This window comes from Somniosus microcephalus, chromosome 17, assembly GCF_052327205.1.
Source record: "Somniosus microcephalus isolate GS21.2 chromosome 17, FLI_Smic_1.0, whole genome shotgun sequence".
Classification (NCBI taxonomy): Eukaryota; Metazoa; Chordata; class Chondrichthyes; order Squaliformes; family Somniosidae; genus Somniosus; species Somniosus microcephalus.
The window spans coordinates 3,108,322-3,132,337 of NC_141003.1; positions in this window are offsets into that span (position 1 = coordinate 3,108,322).

Below are 24,016 nucleotides of genomic sequence, written 5' to 3' on the forward strand. Positions count from 1 at the left end.
CTGCCGGTACTACAGTATACAGGAGCTGTAAAAAGTAGTTCTCCCCTTAAAGGTACATACACTACAATTCCTCCCCTTTTAGATTAACAGTACCATAACATTCATTTAACAATTAACACTTTTAACATGCAACATTAACTGAAAATAGTCCATTTATAAATTCAGTCTTTGGGGAGGCTTCCTGATCCTTTCTGGATAGCGCCTTTCCTGAGTGTCTTGCTCTTGGTGCGGAGGCGATTCTGGCCCCCTGTCGTCGGTTGGTTCATCAGCTTCCGATGCTACTGTTTCTGGGGTAGATGCTACCGGTATGTCGGGTTCATCACCAGGTACGTGAGACCTGGGGTTGACTCGTTCCTGTGACTCTAGGATCTGGTCGACATGGCGTCTCACAATGTTCTCCCCAACATCCACTGTGTACATTAGTGGCCCCTGCCGTGTGCATATCGTTCCTGGTTGCCATTTCTCTGTTCAGTAGTTGCGGGCCAAGACTGGCTGCCCTACATTGAAGCTCCTTGTCGGCTTCTCATTGATGTGCTGGAATTGCTTATTCTCAACATCTCTTCGTACATTTGGTCTGAGCAAATCCAGACGAGATCTCAACCTTCGGTTAAAGAACATCATGGCCGGGGTCTGGTTGGTGACTGCATGTGTCGCATTTCTGTAGGCTAACAGGAAATTGTCCACCTTATGCTGCAGTGGAATGTCGTCATCGCACATGGTCCTTACTGCTTTTTTAAAGGTTTGTACGAACCTCTCAATCAATCCATTTGTGGCTGGATGATACGGGGCGGATGTGTAATGCCTTACCCCATTCCTTTTCATAAATCTTCGAAACTCTTTGGACACAAACTGTGGTCCGTTATCAGAGCAAATCTGCTCTGGCAAGCCGTTCCTGGCAAAGATGGTCCGTAGGACTGCAATAGTTTTCTCCGTGGTGGTGGAGGACATTTTGATCACCTCAGGCCATTTCGAGTGCGCATCCACGGCTATTAAAAACATTGAGTCCATGAATGGACCAGCAAAATCAATATGCACCCGTTGCCATGGGGATGAGGGCCACTCCCATGGGTGTAGAGGGGCACGTGGTGGTGCATTTTGGACCCTCTGGCATCCTGAGCAGCTCTTTGTCAGGTCCTCGATTTGCTGATCGATCCCCGGCCACCACACATAAGCCCTAGCAAGGCTTTTCATTTTCACCCCTCCCAGATGGCCTTCGTGAAGCTCATTGAGCACTCTCTCCCTTAACTTGGGTGGAATTACCACTCAGGATCCACACATCAAAGTCCCCTGGCATACTGACAGCTGTTCTCTTCTGGATGAGAATGCTGGCAACAGTGAGTCGCCATGTGCTGGCCATCCCTTTACCGTCAAATCATATACCCGAGACAGTGTCGGGTCATTTCAGGTCTCCTTCTCTATACCAGCGTTAGTTACTGGCAAGCATTCAATTATAGTCGAATGAAATATTTCGACAGGATCCACTGCTGGTGTTTCCTCCGCAGTAGGCAGTGGCAGGCATGATAGCCCATCAGTGTTTCCATGCTGTTTCGTGCCCTTATACTCGATATCATATTGGTGCGCCCCTAGAAAAAGGGACCATCTTTGTAGCCGTTGCGCATGTGATGAAATATTCCATTCATCACTGCCTGTGACTGTGGTTGGTTTCAGGTTTCAGTTCCCTTACCTCAGTTCCGTCTCCTCACCATTGTATTGTATATTATAATGTATTGTGTGTAGGGCTCCGCCCATACCTGGCCCCTATGTAAGCAAGATCAGTCTGGCCTCATATCCAGTACTGCAGACCTCCAGATGGAAGATACCTCTCTCCACTGCGTGTTACCTTCTAAGTTAATAAAAGCCTTGTTTTGTTTCGCTAACATCGAGTCTCGGAATTATTGAGGCACATCAGCGCAGTCATCACCGGAACGCCCTTCTTTGGATTAAAGATGGAGACAAGTGGTTGGTGGTCAGTCAGCAAGGTGAACTTCTGCCCGTGCAGATAGTGGTTGAACTTTTTCACTCCCCACACTAGGCTGAGGGCCTCCCTGTCAATCTGGGCGTAGTTACGCTCGGCTGAGGTTAGTGACCGAGACGCAAAAGTTACTGGCCGCTCCGAGCCGTCCGGGAATTTGTGCGACAGCACCACTCCAATGCCATAGGGTGATGCATCACACGCCAACCGAATTGGTAGTGCTGGGTTGAAATGAGCCAACACCTCTTTTGATGTGATCAATTCTTTGCACTTCTGGAAAGCTCGTTTACATTCGTCATTCCACTTCCATGGTACCCCCGTTTGCAGTAGGGTGTTCAGTGGGTGTAGTACTGTAGACAAATTCGGCAAGAACTTGTGGTAGTAGTTCACCAGCCTGAGGAACGACCTCAGTTGTGACACATTTTCCGGTGCTGGAGCCTTGACTACTGCCTCAATCTTTTCAGGGGACTTATGTAACCCCTCTTCATCAATAACATGGCCACAATACGAGATCTGCTTCTGGAAAAACTCGCATTTCTGGCGATTAGCTCAGAGCCCATAATCCTTCAATCTAGTGAGCACCTGCTCCAGGTTGGCGAGGTGATCACTGTCATTTTCGCCCGTGACCAGGATGTCGTCCAAATAACACTGGGTCCCTGGAATCCCTTGCAGGACTTGATCCATTGCCCTTTGCCAAATAGCCGGAGCTGATGCTACCCCGAACACCAGCCGATTGTATTGGTAGAGACCTTTATGAGTGTTGATCATGAGATACTGTTTCGAGGCTTCTTCTACCTCCATTTGCAGGTACGCCTGGGCCAGATCAATCTTAGTGAAGCGTTTCCCTCCAGATAGCGAGGCGAAAATATCTTCAATCCGCGGAAGCGGATATTGTACAGTGTGAAGGACTGGGTTCACTGTCACCTTAAAGTCCCCACAGATGCGAACCTTCTTTGGTTCCCCAGGCGTATTACTCAACGACCTCTTCATTACAGGAATGATGGGTGTAGCCCACTCGCTCCAGTCCACTTTGGATAGTACTCCTGAACGTTCCAAACCTTCCAGCTCTGCTTTGACGGGTGGGCGGATCGCATAAGGTACCGGTCTGGCCTTAAAAAACTTTGGGCTTGCATTTTCCTCTACTTTGATCGTCGCTGTTATGCCTTTTAGTGTTCCGAGTCCCTCCTGGAACACTTCTTGTGCGTCAGTTAGCATTTTTGACAGTCGTCCAGGTGTGACGGCGTCATCCTTTTTGGCATCTACAGTCAGTGCTTGTATGGAATGCCAATCTAGCTGTATCTTCCGGATCCATTCACGCCCTAGTAGTGGTGGTCCTCCATCTGGCAATACATATAGGTCCATTTTTGGTGTGTCCTTGCCATTGTATATCACGTTCACCCTTATTTTTCCTTTGGGGTAGACTTTTTGCCCTGTGTACGTCTTCAAGACAATCTCTGTATCTCTCAAGGGTATATGTGAGAATAGCCGCTTGTAGTCCCTTCGGTTTATGACTGTTAGGGCTGATCCTGTGTCCAATTCCATTTTCACTTGGACTCCGTCTATCTTGAGCGTGACCCAGATAGTTTGGTGATCCTCCATTTTGATTACATGATGTAGTTTCAGACAACCCAGCTCCTTGCTTCCGGAGTCTGTATCACTTTTCTGTTCGTCTGAACTACTCTCCGTCACCTTATGTACCTTTTTGTACTTCTCCTGTGGAGATTTCTTGCTGCTGGTTTTCTTTCCCGACCTGCAGACACTTGCTATGTGTTCTACTTTTCCACACTGTCTGCACACTTGGTCCTTGAACCAACAATCCTTATGGTCGTGTGTTGTTCTGCCGCAGCGATAACACTTCACTGCTCCATATGACATTTCATTTGTGCCATATTCTTGCGGTCTCCGTTGTATCTCTGCAGCGCCCCTTGCGGCTGCTTCGTGTGATACTGCCATGCTGAAAGCCTTGTCCAGCGTAAGATCCTTTTCTGATAGAAGCCGTTTCTGGGTTCCTTCACTTTGAAGCCCACACACAAACTTGTCCCTTAAAGTATCTGCTAGTCCCGTTCCAAACTGGCAGTGTTTCGATAGTTTGCGCAGTTCCGTTAAATACTCAGCATTACTTTCATCTTTATGCTGGTTCCTATTGTGAAACTTAAATGTTTCTGCTATCAGCAGCGGTGTGGGGTTTAAGTGGTCCTGTAGGATTGCCACTATGCTTTCAAAATCCTTTTCCACTGGCTTCTCTGGGGTTACTAGGTTTCGCAGTAAGCCGTACATTTTTGCACCCATGGAATTCAACAATACCAGTGCTTTCCTGGCATCTGGCACTTCATTCGCCTTGCAGTACACTTCTACGCGTTCTGTATATGTTGCCCAATCTTCGACTTCATTGTCGAATGCTGTGACACTGCCACTCTTCGGCATCCCTGGGTGTGGTTAGACTGGCTAAAAATGGCATCTCCCGCGCTCTCCCTTCTTCTCCGCCGGCTCAAAATGGCATCTCCCGCGCTTCCTTTCTTCCCCCGCGGACGCTGCTCAGCCCTTGAAACCCCGACGCCACTTGGTCTTCAACCCCGGCTGCGCCCTGTGCGCTTTACCCTCTCTCTTACCCCGTCGACGCTGCTCGGCCTTTTTCTGTGCCGTCGGTCGGCTCCAGCCACCGCCGTCCGGGAAGGGTCTGCGCCGTACCTGCTGCCAGCCCGCTGCGCTGGATCGTTGCGACTGGGGAACCAAGCCCAGCTCTCCACAGCCTCCTCTGCGATGTTCAAGTCCTCTCCGGATGGTCAACGCCCGCACTGGTGGATTCGGCCTTCTTCTACGGAGTTGCAGGTAGGTTCGAATCGACTCGTCACCAATGTTAAATCCGTGAATTTTGATGTATGGTGTTGTGGCGTATCGATCACAGAAAGGACACAATCCGCTTTTTGGTCCGTAGGCTATAAATCAGGCGTCATGCCTTTAAGAAGGATCACACCTTTAAGAAACTCGATCTGCAACATAGTTAAACCCAGAGCGGGGGAGGAGCAGTCGAAGCTGTGGACTGATGAAAGGCAGTCGGACTTGGTGTAGTCTCTGATGCCATTTTTGTGTTAAACATGCAGTCTCAACAATTAAACCTTTTCTGTTGAACCTCTCCGAGTTCAGTATTTTTTGCTAGGAGTACGTAGACTCCTACATTGGTGACCCCGACGCTCAGGACGACTCCTAAGCGTAACCATGGCTGACACAAACGCAGTTTCTGTGAAGCTGCCGGAGTTCTGGGAGAACCTAGCCACCGCCTGGTTCCTTCAAGCCGAATCGCAATTCCGACTCCGCGGCATCACCGCCGACGCAACGATGTACGACTACCTCCTCGCCTCCCTGGGCAGCTCCACAATCACGAAAGTCTGGACAACACTACAAAACCCTTCGGAGGAAGGCAAGTACGCACATCTCAAGGCCGCGCTCCTTAAAAAATTCACAGCCTCCCAATTAGTGCGCAACTGCCCCCTCCTCGACCTCCCAGGCCTCGGTGACTCCACGCCGTCAGACTTGCTCTCACACATGCTTGCTCTGACCGACGAGAAACCGCCCGGCTCCCTCTTCCGCACGCTCTTTATCCGCCAACTACCTCCCAGCATCCGCCCGGCGATCGTGGCGTCCCGCCTCACGGACCTCGAGGCCCTGGCTGACGAAGCCGCTAAGCTCCTGTCCGCCGGCTCCAACCACGCCGTCACCCCCGACCTCTATCACGTGGCCACACAGCTCGGCCACGAGGCCCCCCAGGCCCCCACGTCCCCAAAGCCCTCCGACCCAGGGCTACTGCTACTTCCATACCCGGTTCGGCGCACGGGCACGCAGCTGCAGCCATCCCTGCACGTTTCCAACCGCCCCCACACCGGCCTACACGATGGCCGTGGGGCAAGCAGGCGCGCTGCTGTACGTTACGGACAGCGCCTCCGGACGCCATTTCCTATGTGACACGGGCGCGCAGCGCAGCATCATCCCCGCGTCCACCCTCGAGATCCTGCGAGGCAGCCGCGGCCCTGCGCTGGCTGCCGCCAACGGCACCGACATCCGGACGTACGGCACCCGCACCATCACCATCGACCTCGCAGGCCGCCGCTACCACTGGGAGTTTATCACCGCCAAGGTGCTCTCCCCGCTCCTCGGTGCGGATTTCCTGTGCGCCCACGGCCTGTTGGTCGACATGCCTCGGCGCCACCTCGTGGACATGAACACCATGTCACCTATCCCGGGCGCCATGGCCCCCCCCCAACCCACCGAAATGGCGTGGCAGTGCCGTGCCCGCTCAACGGACGACTACTCAGCACTCCTGGCTGAGTTCCCAGCCCTCACCAACCCGACCTTCGATCGAATGGCGATCGAGTGGTCGGCGGACATGTTGACCGCTTTCGACTCGACCAAAAAGGCGCTCGCCGACGCCACCATGCTCGCTCACCCACAGCCCAACGCCAGGGTGGCCCTCACCACGGACGCCTCCAACCACGTGGTCGGCGCCGTGCACGAACAGTGGGTCGACGGGGCCTGGCAACCGCTGGCCTTCTTCAGCCGCCAACTGCGCCCCCAGAGGCCAGATACAGCGCCTTTGACCGCGAGCTCCTCGCACTGTACCTGGCAGTCCGCCATTTTAGATTTCTTCTGGAGGGCCGCCCCTTCACCGCGCTTGTCGACCACAAACCCCTGACATTCGCGATGGCAAAATCTGCGGACCCGTGGTCAGCCAGGCAACAACGCCAGCTCGAATTCACCACGGACATCCGGCATGTCTCCGGTCGAGACAACGTGGGGGCCGACTGCCTAACCCGCCCCGCCGTCCACGGTGCCCACCTGGCAGTGGACTATGCTCAACTGGCAGCGGAGCAACGCACCGACCCCGATCTGCTCTCTGTGCCCACAACCCTCCCAGGGCTGCGACTGACCGACGTCGCCTGCGGCCCGTCCGCCGTCACAGTCAAATGCGACACCTCCTTGGCGCAACCCCGCCCCGTAGTCTCGGCGTCCTGGCGAAAACGGGTGTTCGACATTGTCCACGGCCTCTCACACCCCGGCACCCGTGCGTCCATTAGACTGGTGGCCAACCGATTTGTCTGGCGCGGCCTGCGCAAAGATGTGCGCGTCTGGTCCAGATCCTGCATAGCTTGCCAGCGTGCCAAAATCCACCAGCACGTCAAAGCCCCACTCGAGGAGTTCACCGTGCCAGAAAGAAGGTTTGACCACGTCCACATCGACCTCGTCGGCCCCCTGCCGCCATCACAAGGTCACACGCACCTGCTGACAATCGTGGACCATACCACCCGCTGGCCCGAGGCCATTCCACTGACGTCCACCACCACCGCCGACACCGCGAGGGCGTTCATCGGTACCTGGGTCGCTCGGTTCGGCGTCCCCTCAGACATGACGTCGGATAGAGGCCCGCAGTTCACCTCTGATCTGCGGGCCGCCATCGCCCAAAACCTCGGGGTGGCCGTTCACCGCACCACGGCTTACCACCCTCAAGCCAACGGACTGTGCGAGCAATTCCACAGGTCCATGAAGGCGTCCCTCCACGCCAGCCTCGAGGACGAGGCTTGGATCGACCGTCTCCCGTGGGTGCTACTTGGCCTATGCTCCGCGGTCAAGGAAGACCTGCAAGCCTCGGCGGCAGAACTCGTGTACGGCCAGCCTCTGCGCGTACCCGGAGAGTTCCTGCCCACCGCCACGACCCCCTGGTCGGCTGACCAGCAACGCTGTGCTTTCGCCAACCGAGCACAACGGTTCGCTCCGGTACCCACCGGCCGGCACGGCGAACCAGCAACCCGCGTACCACCTAGCCTGCACATGGCCAAATTTGTTTTCGTGCGCCATGACGCCCACCGAGGACCTCTATGGCCCCCATACGACGGACCCTACAAGGTACTCCAGACGGGGAACAAGTTCTTCCTCCTCGAAGTGGGCGGCAGAACTGACAAGGTGTCGGTCGACCGGCTCAAGCTGGCGCACCTAGAGCCCGACGAACCCGTTCAAGTGGGCCAACCCCCACCGCGGGGCAGACCGCCTAAGAGCCCGACGCGTCCGACCGCCCCGCTCCCGACACCAACCGCCAAGAGCCGTTCCGGCCATGCCATCAAGCCACCATGCCTGTTCGTACACTCCCTACTCGCGGATTCTGGGGGGAGCTGTGTGGCGTACCGATCACAGAAAGGACACAATCCGCTTTTCGGTCCGTAGACTATAAATCAGGCGTCATGCCTTTAAGAAGGATCACACCTTTAAGAAACTCGATCTGCAACAGAGTTAAGCCCAGAGCGGGGGAGGAGCAGTCGAAGCTGTGGACTGATGAAAGGCAGTCGGACTTGGTGTAGTCTCTGACGCCATTTTTGTGTTCAACATGCAGTCTCAACAATTAAACCTTTTCTGTTGAACCTCTTCGAGTTCAGTATTTTTTGCTAGGAGTACGTAGACTCCTACAGTGTCCTTCAATAAATCGACAGAGACTGCAGAGGAACAATCAACAGGTGTTTACTGGATGAAGGTTACTCTAAAACTAAAGTACAGATCCCTACTCAGGGTTTATATACAGGTGTGGTCACTGCCGGTACTACAGTATACAGGAGCTGTAAAAAGTAGTTCTCCCCTTAAAGGTACATACACTACATGTGGGCCAGGTACAGATCCATGTTCTTTTCTCAGCTTCCTGTGAGCTCTATGACAAAGAGCTCAGAAATACATGCTTGACAGGGTGTTGAGGAAAAAATGGACGCCAAGCCCAAGGTGAAGATATCAGGAAGGCTGACCAAAAGCTTGGTGAAAGGGTGGGTTTTGAAGAGGGTTGTTGGGTTGGAGGAGGTTACAGAATTAGGGAGGGGCGAGGCAATGGAGGGATTTCAAAACCAGGGGACTCAAGACCAGGGGGCTGAGGGTGGGGAGACTGGAGGACTGGGGGAACTGGGGACTGGAGGACTGGGGGACTGGGGGAACTGGGGACTGGGGGAACTGGGGACTGGGGGGACTGGGGGAACTGGGGACTGGGTGACTGGGGGGACTGGGTGACTGGGGGGACTGGGGGACTGGGGGAACTGGGGGGACTGGGAACTGGGGACTGGGGGACTGTGGGAACTGGGGGAACTGGGGGACTGGAGGACTAGGGGAACTGGGGGCTGGGGGAACTGGGGACTGGAGGACTGGGGGAACTGGGGGCTAGAGGAACTGGGGACTGGGGGACTGGGAGACCTGAGGACTAGGGGAACGGGGGACTGGGAGACGGGGGGACTGGGGGACTGGGGGAACTGGGGACTGGGGGTAACTGGGGTAACTGGGGGAACTGCGGGGAGCTGGGGGAACTGGGGGAACTGGGGGACTGGGGGAGCTGGGGGACTGGGGGAACTGGGGGACCGGGGGAGCTGGGGGAACTGGGGGGAGCTGGGGGGACTGGGGGAGCTGGTGGAACTGGGGGACTGGGGGAGCTGGGGGAACTGGGGGGAACTGGGGGGAGCTGGGGGAACTGGGGGGAGCTGGGGGAACTGCAGGGAGCTGGGGGAACTGGGGGACTGGGGGAGCTGGGGGAACTGGGGGGAACTGGGGGGAGCTGGGGGAACTGGGGGGACTGGGGAACTGGGGACTTGGGAACTGGGGGAACTGGGGACTGGGGAACTGGGGGGACTGGGGGAACTGGGGACTGGGGGAACTGGGGACTGGGGAACTGGGGGGACTGGGAACTGGGGACTGGGGGAACTGGGGGAACTGGGGACTGGAGGACTGGGGGAACTGGGGGCTAGAGGAACTGGGGACCTGGGGGACTGGGGGACCTGAGGACTAGGGGAACGGGGGACTGGGGGACGGGGGGACTGGGGGACGGGGGGACTGGGGACTGGGGAACTGGGGGGAGCTGGGGGAACTGGGGGGAGCTGGGGGAACTGGGGGGAGCTGGGGGAACTGGGGGAGCTGGGGGAACTGGGGGACTGGGGGAGCTGGGGGACTGGGGGAACTGGGGGACCGGGGGAACTGGGGGAACTGGGGGGAGCTGGGGGGACTGGGGGAGCTGGGGGAACTGGGGGACTGGGGGAGCTGGGGGAACTGGGGGACTGGGTGAGCTGGGGGGACTGGAGGAACTGGGGAACTGGGGGGACTGGGGGAACTGGGGGACTGGGGGAGCTGGGGTGAGCTGGGGGACTGGGGGTGCTGGGGGGACTGGGGGAGCTGGGGGGAACTGGGGGGAGCTGGGGGGAACTGGGGGGAGCTGGGGGAACTGGGGGACTGGGGACTGGGGAACTGGGGACTGGGGACTGGGGAACTGGGGGGACTGGGGGAACTGGGGAACTGGGGGAACTGGGGACTGGGGGAACTGGGGACTGGGGAACTGGGGACTGGGGACTGGGGACTGGGGAACTGGGGACTGGGGACTGGGGAACTGGGGGGACTGGGGGAACTGGGGAACTGGGGGAACTGGGGACTGGGGGAACTGGGGACTGGGGAACTGGGGGGACTGGGAACTGGGGACTGGGGGAACTGGGGGAACTGGGGACTGGGGGAACTGGGGACTGGGGGAACTGGGGACTGGGGAACTGGGGGGACTGGGAACTGGGGACTGGGGGAACTGGGGGAACTGGGGACTGGGGGAACTTGGGGGGCCGGGGGGTGGGGGTGGAGGGGGATGGAGACTGGGGGAACTGGGGGGACTGGGGGAACTGGGGAACTGGGGGAACTGGGGAACTGGGGGAACTGGGGACTGGGGAACTGGGGGGACTGGGAACTGGGGACTGGGGGAACTGGGGGAACTGGGGACTGGGGAACTGGGGACTGGGGACTGGGGAACTGGGGGGACTGGGAACTGGGGACTGGGGGAACTGGGGGAACTGGGGACTGGGGGAACTGGGGACTGGGGAACTGGGGGGACTGGGAACTGGGGACTGGGGGAACTGGGGGAACTGGGGACTGGGGGAACTTGGGGGGCCGGGGGGTGGGGGTGGAGGGGGATGGAGACTGGGGGAACTGGGTGACTGGAGACTGACAATTAACCAGAGTGGGGGTCCATGAATCAATTAAACCAGAGTACGGCAACCTAAGCGTTGTATTTGACCATGGCCTGAGCTTCCTACTCTATACCGTCTCCGTCACAAAAACCACCTCCATAATATCATCCTTCTCCGTCCCTGCCTCGGCCCATCTGCTGCTGAAACCCTCATCCATGCTTTTGTTACATTTAGACTCAACTATTCCAACGCTCTCCGGGCTGGCCTCTTCACCCCTCCATAAACTTCAGCTCATCCAATATTCTACTGCCCCTATCCTAACTTGCACCAATCTCCTCTGTGCTGACTGACTTAGATTAGCTCCCAGTCCAGCAATGCATTAAATGTAAAATTCTCATCCTCGTGTTCAAATCCTTCCAAGGCCTTGCCCCTCCCAATCTCTGTAATCTCCTCCAGCCTCACAAAATTCCCTATTCCTCCAATTCTAGCCTGTTGTGCATCCCCCACTCTCTTCACACCACCTTTAGCGGCCGTGCTCTTGGCCATCTAGGCCTTAAACTCTGGAATTCGATCTCCAAGCCTCCCCCCCTCTTCACCTCTCCTCCTTTAATATGCTCCTTAAAACGTACCTCTTTCAGCAGTCCTAATGTCTCCTTCTTTGGCTTAGTATCAATGTTTGTCTGAATACTCTCTTGTGAAGTGACTTTGGAAATTTCACTCTGTTAGAGACACCATATAAATGCAAGTTGCTGTTGCTATGCTTTGTTGGGTATGCCCGACAACAGTGAGTGAAAAGCTAACAATTATATTGTATTACATCGCACTTACACCACTGAGACAGGCCACTGAGCCCAAGTGGTCCATGCTGGTGGTTCTGATCCACACCAGCCTCCTCCCACTTTAATTACCTCATCCCACCCTGTCCCCTTATCCTTCGATTCCCTTCTCCCTCATGTATACATCAGGCCTCCCCCTTAAATGCAGCAATGCTCTCTGCAAAAGCAGAATGGTTATAATGGGAGACATTAATTTTCACATAGACTGGGCGAAGCAGGACAGCTCCAGTCCCAAAGGCAGCACATTTTTTGAGTGTACTCGGGACAGTTTTCTGCAACAATATGTTCCAGAATCAACAAGAGAACCAGCCATCTTAGATTTAGTGATGAGCAATGAGCCAGAGTTAGTCAATAATCTAACAGTAAGGGAACACCGAGCTAACAGTGACCATAACATGATCGAATCCCATATTAGGTTTGAGAGGGAGAAGGGCGAGTCACGAACCAAGGTTATAAATTTAGGTAATGCTGACTTTGGAGGGATGGGGCAGGAATTGTCCACAATAGCATGGGCAGAACTATTAATGGATAAAACTACAGATTAACAGTGGGTGGCGTTCAAAAAGATATTTGGTTCAATACAAGAGCTGGACATACCCCTGAAGGGCAAGAGCTCTACTTGTGTATAAAACAACCTTGATCAACAAGGAGAGAGAGAGAGTGAGAGATAGCATAAAACGAAAGGAAAGGGCTTATATGAAGGCAAAGAACAGTAGAGATCCCACGGACTGGGAGAGATAAAGAACAGCAAAGGGATATAAAGAGAGTGACAAGAGCTGCAAAAAGGGAAAACCGTGACAAATGGATTTCAATGTAAGCAAGTGTGAGGTCATCCACTTTGGACCTAAAAAGGATCGAACAGGGTACTTTCTAAATGGTGAAAAGCTGAAAACAGTGGGGGGGGAGAAATTGGGTGAAGCCCAAACCAGGCGCCAAGCTCGCCTGGGCACCGGAATTAGCACAGCGATCGGAGCAGCAGCGACCACCGGAAATTCAGCTTGAGCACCCCAAGAGGGAGACGGGGCGAGGCTCGAGGCGCTCCGCGTCCCTCTTAGGGCGCTGACACTGAATATCGCAGCGCAACGTGCCGCAATGCCACACGCTGCGGCACGGCGCACTGCGGTAATGCAGGCCTTCCTCCCATTCTTAAGGGGGAGGGGCCTGCACCAACGCGATGACCGATCACGAGTGCCGGCAAAAGAGCCCGGCACTGAGGAGAAGTGCCGGGCTCTCGGGAAACAGCCGGCAATGCCGGGGGGTGCGATCAGGAGGCCGGGGACGGAGGTGCTGGCAGGCGGCTGCCGAAAAAAACAGCCGCCCCGCAACTCCACCTTAATTTGCGCCACTGCCGCCACAGGTAGGCCCCGTGAACCGGGCGTCATTTGCGAACGGCGCTACAGAGGCGGTCGCTGCCAAATATCGAGATCGGGACGGTAGTGGGGCGCTGCGCACTCCGATGACGTCATTGGAGGCGGCGCAGCGCAACAGGTTAACGCTGCCATTAGCGCCCCAGCTAAATATCGCGGGAGGCGCGGCCAGTGGCGCTAAAGCCACTGAGTGCCCTCTTTAGGCGCTAACTGGTGGCGCAGCCCACTGAATTTCTAGGCCTGGAGGTCCAAAGAGACTCGGGTCCAGGTACATCACAGAATCACAGAATCACAGAAACCCCACAGTGCAGATAGAGGCCATTTCGGCCCATCGAGTCTGCACCGACACATATCCCACCCGATCCCCGTAACCCCTACACCAACACATATCCCACCCGATCCCCGTAACCCCACGTATTTAATCCCCCTAACACTAAGGGTCAATTTATCATAGCCAATCAACCTAACCCGCACATCTTTGGACTGTGGGAGGAAACCGGAGCACCCGGAGGAAACCCACGCAAACACGGGGAGAATGTGCAAACTCCACACAGACATCACCCGAGGCCAGATTTGAACCCGGGTCCCTGGCGCTGTGAGGCAACAGTGCTAACCACTATGCCACCGTGCTCGATCATTAAAATGTTAGGAACAGGTACAGAAAATAATCAAAAAGGCTAATGGAATGCTGGTCTTTATATCGAGAGGACTAGAATCCAAGGGGGTAGAAGTTATGCTGCAGCTGTACAAAACCCTGGTCAGACCACACCTGGAGCACTGTGAGCAGTTCTGGGCACCACACCTTAGGAAGGATATATTGGCCTTGGAAGGAGGGCAGCGCAGGTTTACCAGAACTTTAAGGGTTAAATTACGAGGCGAGATTACACAAATTAGGGTTGTGTTCCCTAGAATTTAGAAGGTTAAGGGGTGATCTGATCAAAGTTCAAGATATTAAGGGGAACAGATGAGGCAGAAACTGTCCTCAGTAAACTGGGCAAATCTGTTAATGGGAACAGATAGGGTATACAGAGAGAAACTATTTCCACTTGTTGGGTAACTAGGGGGCAGAGTCTAAAAATTAGAGCCAGACCTTTCAGGAGTGAAGTTAGGAAACACTTCGACACACACAGGGTGGTGGAAGTTTGGAACTCTCTTCCGCAAATGGCAATTGATGCTCGATCAATTGTTAGTTTTAATTCTGAGATTGATAGATTTTTGTTAACCAAAGGTATTAAGGGATATGGGCCAAAGGTGGGTATATGGAGTTAGGTCGCAGATCAGCCATGATCTAATTGGATGGCGGAACAGGCTCGAGGGGTTGAATGGCCTACACCTGTTCTTATGTTCCTATGATTCAGGAATTGTCCCCTTGAATTGGAAAGACTGCCAATTTCGCTCCACTATTTAAGATAATCTAGGAAATTCTAGGCCTATTAGTCTAACGTCTGTTGTGGGAAGTTACTAGAATCTGCTATTAGAAACAGAGAGACTAAGGAAGTTAACAAACATCAGCTGATCAGAGAGCCAGCATGGATTTGTAACAGGTAAGTCACGACTAACTAACCTAGTTGAATGTTTTGAGGAGGTAACTAACGTGCTAGATAAGGGAATGTCTAGCGATGTTATTCATATGGACATCCAGAAGGCATTTGACAAAGTTCCACATAAGAGACTGTTAACAAAAATGAGAGCAGATGGAATTGGCAGCAACCTATTGGCTGGGATAGGGAATTGGTTAGGAGGTAGGCGACAGAGAGTGGGGATAATGGGTACATACTCTAATTGGCAGGATGGAAACATAGAAACATAGAAGGTAGGAGCAGGAGTAGGCCATTCAGCCCCTCGAGCCTGCTCCGCCATTTAATGAGATCATGGCTGATCATCCAAATTCAGTACCCTGTCCCTGCCTTCTCCCCATATCCCTTTAGCCTTAAGAACTCCTTCTTGAATATATTTAATGAATTGGCCTCTACTGCCTTCTGTGGTAGAGAATTCCACAGGTTCACCACTCTCTGGGTGAAGAAATTCCTCCTCATCTCTGTCCTAAATGGCTTACCCCTTATCCTTAGACTGTGACCCCTGGTTCTGGACACCCCGATCATCGGGAACATCCTTCCTGCATCTAGTCTGTCCAGTCCTGTTAGAATTATATAAGGATGTGACTAGTGCTGTGCCCCAGGGATCTGTACTGGGGCCTCAGCATTTCACTATTATTATGTTTATAATTGGATGGCGGAATAGGGAGTTTACTAACAATACCAAGGTAGGTGGCACAGGAAATCGTGTAGATGGGAGCAGACAGTTGCAAAGGGGCATTGATGGAGTTCAATGTGACAAAGTGTGAGGTGATCCACTTTGGATCTAAAAAAGATCAGATTATTTTCTAAATGGCAAGAAGCGAGGAACTGGAGAAGCTGCGGGATTTAAGGGTCCAAGTATAGACAGCACTAAAAACTAGTTGACAGGTACAGAAAATAATGAAAACCAGTGAAGGTGTACCTGATGAGTTACAAAGGAGTGAATCCTGATATCAGCCTGCTCTCGCACCAGCATCCACACATCATCCCCATACGATTCTTTGATGAAGTCGTGCAGACTCTCACACAGCAGCCCATACATCATGGGCACAGAAATGACCGAGTTAAGGAGGAGGCACACCACACAAGCAAGCCTCCACCCTGGCAGAGGATTGAGCTGATAATAATTAACACCAATTTAACACTGGTTCCCTCCGCACAGCCTTTATAGACCCGTGGGCTGCGAGTTTCACTGTGTGCAAGCTGTGGGCTCCACAGACTGGTGCCCCTCGTACTCTGAGTGCTGTAATTATAACTGCAGCTGACATAAACAGACCAGGCTTCAAGGGGCAACTTTCAGTTGCAAATGGTCACTCTTTTGTCAGTGAGTGTGTGGAGTTTGTCCTCTTGTTTGCCCTTGACCTCATTCAGTCACCCTGTTATGGGTCTCTCACACACTGTTGTGGCAGCATGATGTTCAGCCCTGAATCTCCTTGCAGCTCTTCACACATCATCGCCCCGACAACGCCACAGCTGTGCCATTTGTTTAACTGGAGTTTCCAGCCCAGTTACAGTTGTAGGGGTTTTTTTCCTGCTCTCTTGCCCGTTCTGGCCTCCTGCCAGGCTTCGTGCAAGAATTGCCCTTGAGTGGTTCGACCCACTCCCCCTACGGTTCTAGACCTTGGACTTAGATGCAGAGAACAGTAGTGCAGAGAAGAGGACTCAATAGACCAGGCTGAATAGCACGAAATGGATGCTTTTATTTTTAAACAGTTTGAAGCATTACAAAATACATGTCATAGGCACAGATTAAAGTAACGACAATCATGCACAAATTTAAGAACTTGACTCTATGGAAATGGGGAACACACGGCACATCGTAAAAGGGGAAACACATTACGATTTCCCTTAACTCCCTCCCCTATACCTAAACTAAGTTTCGACCTGGGGAACCTGGGATCATGCTCACCACTCTCGAAATCGCGAGAAAGGGGGTTCGCAGCCTTTTTGGCACCGCTTTCCGTCGTCACGTGGATTTGGAAACTTCTGGCGCAGTCGATATTCTCTCTCTCTCTCAAGGCGATGGGGTAGACACAGCCTCGATGAGCGCTCGTCAAGGTTGAAGATCAGCTACAAGCTGTTGTCGATTTTGGTTCATGGAGCAGACCAACAACCACATGGGATGTTGAGACACAGAAGTGTCAGGTCCGGACTGTCTTTTTGTCTCCGGCCTGGTCGGTTCTCCAGAGGGTTTCTTCTCCGTCGGCCTGGGTCGTCGATGATCTCCCGACCCCAGTACCCGGGCCACCCTCGTCGTCTTCTCGTCGTGGCCGAGCCTTGTTTGGCTGAACACCGACCACGTTGTCCTTTTACCGAAACCGTCCGTCTTTAAAAAGACGAAAACGTTTTCATCGATTCTGCATCTGCCGAAGTGGAAGAGGCGCCGATCCTGGCACCGTCCGTCCTTCGTTCGTTCCTTGTAGAAGAAGTCCTTGAAGAAGTAGAAGTCTGAAGTCGTCCAAGAAGAAGCAGCCGTGAAGTCAAGTTTGAAGTTGTTCCAGTCGAAGCCGAAGTAGTTCGAAGAAGTCGAAGTAACGTATATGGACTTTCAATCCATAGTTATACTCTTTTGGAACAGTCTTATCTCCCGCCAAATCATAGTCCTGTCTTTGTATTAATTTTGGCGGGCAGAAATCTCTGCAGGGGCGCTTTGTCTTGTAACGGAGCCGGTGATAGCTTAAACTGGCCTTCCTGGCCGATAATGTCTTTTAATGTCCTTTGCATTGTCACTGCGGCTCGGTTCGCACATTGATCGGTCCGGAGATTTTCCTTGATGGCTGCTAAACGGTTTTTCCTTTGTACAATAAATGGGTATGAGTGATTTTGCATTGTCCGCCCATATCTTGATGGGCCGCATCCTGTACTTGTAATCCACTGAATATGTATGCTGTTCCTCTGAGTTTCGGTTCCCAGATACTGGCTTTTGCGGGCTTACTGTCTTCAATCCACAAGCCTGTCTGGCTTGCAGTAACAGAAATAAAATGGTTCAGAAACTGATCACGGGGCCTGGCGGCCATTTTGTATGCCCTTTTATTAAAGGTTTTTTTGTGCAAGCTTGCTTTGGTCAATAAACAGTCTTATTTTATCCAGTTTTTTGCGTGATTTTTGCTGAAAATTGCGAATCTTACAGGCCCCCCTGTGATACTGATAGCTTGCTTAAAGTATCAATAATCCTTGATGAGCAAATTTTCCCTGATTCCCCACATCCAAACATTCCTGGCACTTAGCTATCTATGACCCTCACGACACATGCAGTTCCCATTTCCGCAGAAAACGAAAATTACCTTTTGTGCATTTGGACAATCATAGACAGCGTATTTTAAACTATAACACATTCACTTGTCAGATGTGCGGGGGTTGATACCCCCTGGCACCATCTGCATGCATCTTTTATTAATCCAAAAAAACTTAAGAACGACTAATAACATAACAATACTTATTTCCTTATAACCCAAAACAATCACAAAAAAATTTAAAATGGAGGGACGCTTAATCTTATACGAGCAGCTTAGAGTGGGGTATCTGCTTCCCCCATTCGCACATAGCGTTCTCTCCATTCTCCTGTGTTCTCGTGCCTCTGGAGGCGTTTGCCTCTTTTGCAATGCACGAAGAGCAAAAATATCACAATTAAAACCTGACATACTACTAGGATATGGGATGCTATTCTAATCCAGGCGGGGACCTCAATGTTGGTGAACAAGTCCCACCATGGTGGGATGGCTATGTCCAATATGTCTTTTCCTATCTCTAAAGTCTTCTGCTCCAGTGTGTAGAAATGTTTCTGTGAAATTATAACGGCTTTTAAAATCTTGGTGAGGTGTTCGGGAAGAGGGGGAATGACATAACCAAAATGTGCGACAAATCGTTGTAAGTCTGTGAAATTCTCTTTGATAGTGATGTGAACGGTGGAGGGCGCAGGAATGGGGACAATTCGTTGTTGTGCCACTTGAACCTCGGCCCTGGGTTTGAAACAGAAACTGCTATCACCGACCGAACACCACTCGTGTTGTCCATATCGGTACTGAGGCGCTGCAGTGGTGACGCAGTATGTCCCACCCCCGATATATGCTACCTGTGGGGGCACATGGTCCTCTGCCATTGCCTCCATGGTGCAATTCACCGGCTTTGCGCTCGCAGTCCTGAACCCGTACTGTGGTTTCAGAAAGGCGTTCAAGTGCTGGGGACACAGGATGATGTGTGCTCCCCGGTTCCGACATCCCGAGAGGTCGGTGCCTGTCATCGTACGCTCCCATCTGATGACGTAAGGCGGGACCGCTGCTGTTGTGTATGTAACCTGTTCCACCTTAAGAGAGCTTAAGCCTGTTCCACCTTAAGAGATGTACTACTTTCTCAGGCTGCTGTAGACGTAATACTGGGGGTGAACACACCGGTATATAAGCACTGTGCAGTAATCTTGTATTCAGTATAGTCCCTACCTCCAACCAGTAAAGACCTGTTTTTATTGTTCCTCATTAGTCTGTGTTTTAATTAACTAAATAATTCACAGACTTAACACTGGCGACGAGTCAGGTTCTTACCCTGCGGCAGTTATTCCACGGCGGTTGAAGAGAGGTTTCAAACCTCACCACTCACCACCCCACTGGAAGCGACAGGCATTAGGACCCTGAAGCCTCCATCAGCTTGTGAACCGGAGTAGAAGACAAGACTGGGGAAGAGAGAGGTACAGGGCGATAGCGATCGGCAGATAAGGGCCGGGCCGCTTTCAAGTGCGAGGCGCAGCCGGGCCATCGATCGCATCCGCTGATAAGGGCCGCACTCGGGGGCTGAAGGGAGACGGCGTCGGGGGACGGGTGAAGACCGCCAAGCGCGGGAAAACCGCCATTTTGTGGGCGGAGGACGACGGCAAGAGCGGGAAGCCGCCATCTTTGATAACAAGTAAAGAAAATAAAATCTGAGAAATTGCAAATCTACAATGCCTAAACACGGGAATATTAGCACCTTTGATAGTGACCTCGAAGATTGGGCCATATATGTTGAAAGAGTAAAAAATTATTGTAAGGCCAATAAAATTCGTGACCAAGATAAAGCTCTAACATTATTAAATTTAATGGGTGCGAAGACATACGGGCAATTGAAACACCTGTTATCACCAGATGAACCGGCGGATAAGACGTTCGATGAGATTGTTACTGTCCTGAAAGATCATCTAAACCCCACGCCGCTGATGCTAGCGGAACGATTTAAATTTTACGACAGAAGGCAGCTACAGCATGAAAGCAATGCTGAATATTTGCTGGAATTGCGTAAATTAGCGAAATATTGCCAGTTTGGAACGGGACTGACAGAGGCACTTCGAGACAAATTTGTGTGTGGTTTATTTAAACAGGATACACAAAAGCGACTGCTCGAGGAGAATGAGCTGACGCTTGAGAAGGCGGTCACTATGGCAGCAGCACACGAAGCCGCAGCGAGAGGCACGGCAGTAATGCAGCTACGGTCACCGGAGCTCAGTGCACACAAATTGGGTGTGAGTTCTGGCAAATGTTACCGTTGTGGAAAGACAACGCATGATCAGAACCAGTGTTGGTTTAAAAACCAAGAATGTAGAACTTGTGGTAGGCTTGGACATATAGCTAGAGTATGCAGGTCAGCGAAGAAGACCAGCAACAAGAAGTCACCGCAAGGGAAATACGCAAAGGTACACAAGGTGGCCGAACAGGAGTCCGATTCAGACGCAAGCAGTATTGAACTGGCTAGCTTAAGGGTACTCAACGTTGGTAAGGGTGCAGACCTCCAGACAATTTGGGTTACTCTTCAGATAGAAGGAGTCCAAGTAAAAATGGAATTGGACACTGGATCGGCATTGTCGGTCATGAATAAGAAAGATTACAGAAGGTTATTCCAACATATTCCCCTACAGGATACGGAGATTATATTGACAACCTACACGGGGCAGAGAGTGTACCCCATCGGGACAATAAAGGTTGCAGTGGCCAACAAGGGCGAAGGAAGTCAAATAATGGACTTATATGTGCTACCGGAGGGAGGTCCACCACTACTAGGCCGGGAGTGGTTTAGAAACATAAATATGGACTGGCATTCGCTAAAAGCCATAAAGAGTGAGAACTCGGTGCAGATAATCAGCCCAGACTCTAGAACTGATGATGGTAAGACCAACCCATGTGCAAAAGACAAAGTTTCAGCACAGAATTCCACTGAGCAACAACAACATAGTTTAACAGAGAATTCTGAGTCTGTCAAGTCTACTGATATGCACATTTTTGAGGGACACTGGGCTCGAACTCAACTCCATTTCAAACTACAACAGCAATTAGAACAAATGATTCGCCGTTTTGAGCAAGAGATGAATGAAATAAAAAAGTTCTTTGTTACAGAGTGGGAGAATCTGGAAAGTCAACAGAAGCAACTGATGGAGAAAATGGAGCAGGAGCACACCAACCATCTGCGCGAGGAGGCCGAACGAATCAAAGCTGATTCAGGTTCTGAAGGTGCGTGCCATAATCTGGTGTCAGAAGAGTTAACGGTCAGCCAACTCCTTCATATGCTGAGGGACAAGACTCTGAAATGGGAAAAACTTGAACACGAGCTGCGATCTTCAAAGGAAAAGGGTTCGGAGCTCTCAAAAGTCATTGAGATGGCTGATGTGACGACACAGACTGAAACGACTGCAACAGAGCAGCCATTGGATGCCAAAAGTACGCTGACTCACGTCAATGTAGAACAACAGACCGCTGAAACAGCTGCTCCGGTAGAGGGATTGCATAGTCCGATCAATCAATCTCCAAAGGAAGTTGAAGTATTAAAATCACAAATGAGGTCACTAGTAAACGACTTGCTGAAAGCCCAGAAAAAGCTGGATGCAGAGGTACACATGAAGAAGTCTCTTCAGGAAAGATGTCTGGATTTGGAACAAGAGCTGGCTAACGTCCAGCTGGGTATGGAGGAAATAGACGACCCTCTCACTGGTCTAGCTCAGGACGACACCGAATATTACCATGACCTGGTGGACGACACTGAATATTACGATGTCCTGTCCTGCCCAGCTTGTAACTTCGACTCCCAAAGTGCAGAAATCATGGAGGAGCACCAAAAGTCTACGGAACATCGGGAGAAGCTGGCTCGACGACGGAAACAGGAGGAAGAGAAGGAGGAACTGCGCATGCAGCTGGCAGCTGTGGCAGCTGACAATGGAGCCCAGAGAGTCTCCAAGAAGCAGAAAAGGAAAAGTAAAAACAGAAGATGACCCATCTGAACCATTATCACCTCTACCAGATCACACACGTGGTCCCTCCGAACGGAGCCAAATCAGTTCGGAAGTTCAAGCTGTTAAATCCATGAAAGGACTATTGAATGAGTAACGTGAACCGACTACACCACAGAGATTGAATCTGTGAACTGTTTTCCGCAGAGACTGAATCTGTGATATGTTACGTTAAACATGAAGTTATATATGTATATATGTTATTACGTTATGTTAAATGAGGGGGATGACTATAAAGCTAAGAAGGGAGGAGTGTTGTGTATGTAACCTGTTCCACCTTAAGAGAGCTTAAGCCTGTTCCACCTTAAGAGATGTACTACTTTCTCAGGCTGCTGTAGACGTAATACCGGGGGTGAACACACCGGTATATAAGCACTGTGCAGTAATCTTGTATTCAGTATAGTCCCTACCTCCAACCAGTAAAGACCTGTTTTTATTGTTCCTCATTAGTCTGTGTTTTAATTAACTAAATAATTCACAGACTTAACAGCTGCGTAACGAATGTGTGCACCCCCCCGAATGACTCCAATGTTCTCTACTCTGTACACTGGGGCGGGCTTTGCTGCGGGACCCAACACCGGCATTCTTACTACCATTCCCATAATAGTGTGATTCGAATGTCCGCAGTCCACTGGGACTGGGTATGCTTCTGCGGCTAGCCTGAGCTGGCACGGGCTTAATGCATTCTCAAAAGGGTGGAGCGCTTGCAAGTGCTTGTTGCTGATCCAGGACGGGACCAAACCCTGTTTTAAATCCTCAAGATTACTGCGGCCCTCGCCCAGTAACCACGCCCCATACAGCACACAGGCCTCGTTTTGCGCAGCTTGATCGGACGCATTCCGATCCTCCTTAATGAGCGCATTTACCGTTCTCGCGTGTTTCTCCAGCTCAGCAATTATGTCCTTAAAGTGTAGTGTCATGGCCTGGTCCTCATGCAACTCAGAACCCACTACCTTGTTTTCGTCTGTCAATATGTTCCTTAACTGGGCTTTTAAACCGTTGATCTGTGTCTGCAGCTCCACGTTATCTAGAGCGTTGACAACAGATGTCCCGGTATTAAAAGCAGTGAATATGTCATTTACAGTACCCCTTCTTTGCCTCCCGACTCGATCCAAAACTTCTGGCGGTGTGGTGTATAATTTGTCTTTGTCGATGTCGGCAAAGTCAAATTCGTAAAATTGTCTAAACATACGGGTTAACAGGACCTGGTATAATTGTTCCGTTTCTTTGGGACACCACTCCGGCAATCTTACCTCAGTGAGATTTAAAATCACTGAGGCCACCGCGTAGTGTACCCCTTGGTACAGCACCTGACCGGTGGGTACCAATACTAAACCGTTCCCGGGTCCCTTGGTGGTGGTTGGGCACCCTCCTTTCTGGGCTAGTGCTACCGGAAGCGTGGGCAGGGGCTTGCGTGGGCGGGTGATGAGTTCAGTGGCGTTCACCGGAATAGGGGAGTATGGGGCTCCGCACGCTCGAGTGCTAACATCCCATCTCATCCCCTTCCCTTCATCCTGCCACTGCCTCTGGAAGAAGATGGATACGCCCTTGGGGCAGACGTGTCTCGAACCCCACATACAGACATATATTCCCTCATCTGGTTCCCACCATTTGTCCCAACACACACGTAATAGTCCGTGAGTTCCCGTAATAGTCCGATGGGTATTATTACCCAGTCGCTCCCACTCGACCATAGAGTTTCTCATGTCCTTTCCCAGCTTTCGTAGCCACCACCATCGCCTTAGTGGTACGTTCCCATTGCACACCAGACAAATCCTCTTTCCCACGGTGACGCTGACTCTGGGCGCAAGGATCCTCACTCGAGGGCACGTTAACGAAGTCTCTTGGTTGGCAAAATCGAAATTGCTGGAATATTCCGTGGAATTTGTTCCCAACCAACCTGGCCATCTCCCTTGGTGGAAGTAGGTGGCGGTTTCCTCAACCTCTCGCTTCCCCGTCCCATCCGTTGCGATGGGGGCCGTGTCCCCGGAGCATCCGAAAATGATGACGTCCTTGGTGCGGCCTCGGTAGGCCCACCCGCACCCGATCGCCATGAATGCGATGAAAATC